The 4259-nt window shown below is 37.4% G+C and overlaps 1 pseudogene; it reads right to left on the minus strand.

Moving 5' to 3' along the window:
* Positions 1 to 730: 730 nt before the first annotated feature.
* Positions 731 to 849, minus strand: LOC148508601 (5S ribosomal RNA; annotated as a pseudogene).
* Positions 850 to 4259: the final 3410 nt, after the last annotated feature.

Here is a 4259-nt window from a genome sequence, read left to right on the forward strand (position 1 = left end):
TTCCGCGTTACAGCATCTCTATGGTTGACCAAGTTTGTCTGATTAGTCCATCTCCTCTGTTGAATCCCCCGGCCAAGTATTAGGACACATTCATACACTTTTCCTCTCCTGGTCATCTCGTATCCGTCCTTCATTGCTGGCGGTGTCCATCTTGGTACTCCCGATGATAATTCCACCCGTGGCCATCTTGCTACTCCTGGCATTCTTTCTCTCCACGGCCATCTTTCTACTCCTTTATGCCTAATGATGTATTCTTACGTCCTGGAATTGTCAATTTGTTTAATGTTTACTCTATGACATAATGGGAACAATATTAGTATCAGCATAAGTTTAAACCCATGTGTTGGAAATATATAAGAAATTTTTTAGAGGTCCAAAAAATTGTTCTTAATTATTCATTGCACCAGACCTAATCTTATTTATAATTATAGTTTGGGCATCTCCACATATCTTATTGATAAAGCTAAAACATCCATTAATGTGTCAATAATTATTGTAGATAACCTCTATGGCATATAAATGTGTGCATACGTGTATTTCTGGATAATAAATAAAAAATAAGGTAATAAAATTTCTCTTGGTATTTCTAAGTTCATGTGCAGTCATATCATGCGCTTCTTTATCAAATAGATCTATTATGGATAGTTCTTGCATGAGCTTTCAGATGTAGTTCAGAGGTTACTTCATAGGTCACATGTCATAAGAGATTCACACCTGTATGTCCCATAGAAAACTACAGTACCTGGTCTTTCCTAGGGGTCTCCCATCCAAGTACTAACCAGGCCCAATGGTGCTTAGCTTCCAAGATCAGACGAGATTGGGCGCTTCAACCTAGGTATGACTGTAGATAATATTAGGACATACAATATACCCTCCTGACCTGTCTTGTCCATTACCATCTTTTTATAGGAAGGGAGACATTTCGTAGTTATCATTAAATCCTCTGGGAGTCATAGTGTCAAGTTCAAAAATCCAGTACATCTCCCATCTGGATAATTTATTTGCAGGTCTCCTCCTCTGCCTCCAAGTTCCACATGTTCTATTGCTTTAACTGTCAATTCATCCGGATCCAATTTGTGATGCAGATTATAATGTCTTGATACCATATGCGTCTCCACCTTATTTTTAATATTTCTTATATGCTCCTGTATGCATAATTTCAGTGGTCGTTTTGTCTTGCCCACGTATTTTGTTCCACATGAGCATTCCAAGAGATAAATGACAGAAGTTGAATTGCAGTTGAGATGCTGCTTGATCTTGTATCCTTACTGTTCGCAGAATTATTGAAGCTCTTTCTCTGTCGATGTAAGTATTTACATACGTTGCATCTGCCACACTTGTAGCTCCCGGGACAACTGTGAAGGATACTGGGTCTTAAGAAATTGGTATCCCTTAGCATGCTGGGTGCCAAAGTATCTTTGAGGTTTCTTGCCTTTCTAAATACTATGGGGGGTCTAGGCGGTAGGATTTCTTTCAGAACTGGATCCATTAGGAGAATTTTCCAATGCTTAGTGAAGGAGTTCTTTATGGTTTTTTCCTGTGCATTGTACGTTGTTATGAATATAGTGATGTTTTTCTCATTTTCTTCAGAACTCTTATACTCTAGTAATGCATTTCTCTCAAGGATATTCATTTTTTTCTTTTGCTTCCAAAAGCACCTTTGGAGGGTACTCTTTTTCTAGAAACCGGTTTGTGTACAGCTAGATTTGTTCATTTAATGTCTCTATTTCACTACAATTTCTTTTTATCCTGTGAAATTGTGAGAACGGTATATTTTCCTTCCATCTCTTTAGGTGTCCCCTTCTGAAGTGAAGGTAGCTATCGTATATACTTTTTTAATACATTTTTTTGGAATAATTTTACTTCCTTCTCCACATTGAATCAGATCCACAAATTCAATGATGCTCCTATTTATATTTGACGTGTATTTCAGATTCATATTATCTGTAATGTGGTTTAGAAACAATTTAAAAACCTCTTCCGACCATTCCCATATTATCAGGGTGTCATCTATGTACCGCTTAAAAAGTCTGATGTTCTCTCTGAATGGGTTATTTTCATAGATGTAATTCTTTTACTAGCATCCCATAAATAGTTTGGCAAAGCTAGGGGCAAATGTTGTCCCCATAGATGTGCCACAAGTTTGCCGATAAAATTGGTTTAAAAATTTAAAATAGTTATGATCCAGGATAAAAGTCATCAAATCTCATAAAAATTCTGTGTGTGGAGTACTAATTGAAGGATCCATTTCAAGGAAAACCGGTTAAATACTTACATCGACAGAGAAAGAGCTTCAGTAATTCTGCGAACAGTAAGGAATACAAGGTCAAGCAGCATCTCAACCGCAATTCAACTTCTGTGATATATCTCTTGGAATGCTCATGTGGAACAAAATATGTGGGCAAGACAAAACGTCCGCTGAAATTACACATACAGGAGCATATAAGAAATATTAAAAATAAGGTGGAGACGCATATGGTATCAAGACATTTTAATCTGCATCACAAATGGGATCCGGATGAATTGACGTTTAAAGCAATAGAACATGTGGAACTTGGAGACAGAGGAGGAGACCTTGCAAATAAATTATCCAGACGGGAGATGTAGTGGATTTTTTAACTTGACACTATGACTCCCAGAGGATTTAATGATAACTACGAAATAGCTCCCTTCCTATAAAAGATGGTGATGGATAAGACACGTCAGGAGGGTATATTGTATGTCCCAATATTATCTACAGTCATACCTAGGTTGAAGCGCCCAATCTAGTCTGATCTTGGAAGCTATGCACCATTGGGCCTGGTTAGAACTTGGATGGGAGGGAAGACCAGGCACTGTAGTTTTCTATGGGACATACAGGTGTGAATCCCTTATGACATGTGACCTATGAAGTAACCTCTGAACTACATCTGAAAGCTCATGCAAGAACTATCCATAATAGATCTATTTGATAAAGAAGAAGCACATGAAATGACTGCACATGAACTTAGAAATACCAAGATAAATTTTATGACCTTATTTTGTATTTATTATCCAGATATACATGTATACATATATTTACATCCCACAGAGGTTATCTACAATAATTATTAACACATTAATGGACGTTTTAGCTTTATCAATAAGATATGTGGAGATGCCCAAGCTGTAATTATAAATAAGGTTAGGTCTGGGGCAATGAATAATTAAGAACAATTTTTTTGGACCTCTAAAAAATGTGTTTTATATATTTCCAACACATGGGTTTAAACTTATGCTGATACTAATATTGTTCCCATTATGTTATATAGGAAACATTAAACAAACTGACAATTCCAGGACTTAAGAATACATCATTAGGCATAAAGGAGTAGAAAGATGGCCGTGGAGAGAAAGAATGCCAGGAGTAGCAAGATGGCCGCGGATGGAATTATCACCGGGAGTACTAAGATGGACCCCGCCAGCAATGAAGGACGGATACGAGATGGCCAGGAGAGGAAAAGTGTATGAATGTGTCCTAACACTTGGCCGGGGGATTCAACAGAGGAGATGGACTAATCAGGCAAACTTGGTCAACCATAGAGATGCTGTAACGCCAAACGAGGGTGGATGTGACATGAGCAGAAGTGACGTGATGCCGAATATAGACGGAGGTGGCCTCACGGAAGGTCTGGTCTATTGTGAACATTGAAAAACGGGCAGAAGTGCCGCGATACTCATGTTTTGAGGGCGGAAGTGACGCAAGATAAGAGCAATAAGAGGCTGGATATAATATTCAAAACAAAAAAGTTTCATAACAAGGAAGTGATCATATATACAACTAATGTATTTGATGAGAGACCAGTCCACTATAAGATCGAGTAACTACTGCTTTTTATATGGTAATTAGAAAACCGGAAGTGTTGTCACACACGATTCCTATCATTCCTTGTTTGTCCTCATTTGAAGGGGTATAAATACTGGAAACCCCATAGGAGCTCAAGCATCCCTTGAAGAAGTCCAAGACACCGAAGAAACGCGTTGGCGGCTCCTATTCTCTACCCATTCATGAACTTGCCATTTTTTATAATCAGATAAGCTATTTTTTATCCTTATTTATTCTGATATTCTTACGGCATTGTTTTATATATACTTATATTTATTGGTGGATTTTATGTATTTTATCCTACATGTGGAAGGATATTGTTTTTGATTAAAAGTTGCTTTTTATTTTTAAATGAGTATTTTTGCACTTTCATAATTTAACTATTAACGCACTGCTGCACACGTTGATGCAATCT

This window comes from Taudactylus pleione, unplaced genomic scaffold, assembly GCF_031769625.1.
Source record: "Taudactylus pleione unplaced genomic scaffold, aTauple2 ptg000354l, whole genome shotgun sequence".
Taxonomy (NCBI): domain Eukaryota; kingdom Metazoa; phylum Chordata; class Amphibia; order Anura; family Myobatrachidae; genus Taudactylus; species Taudactylus pleione.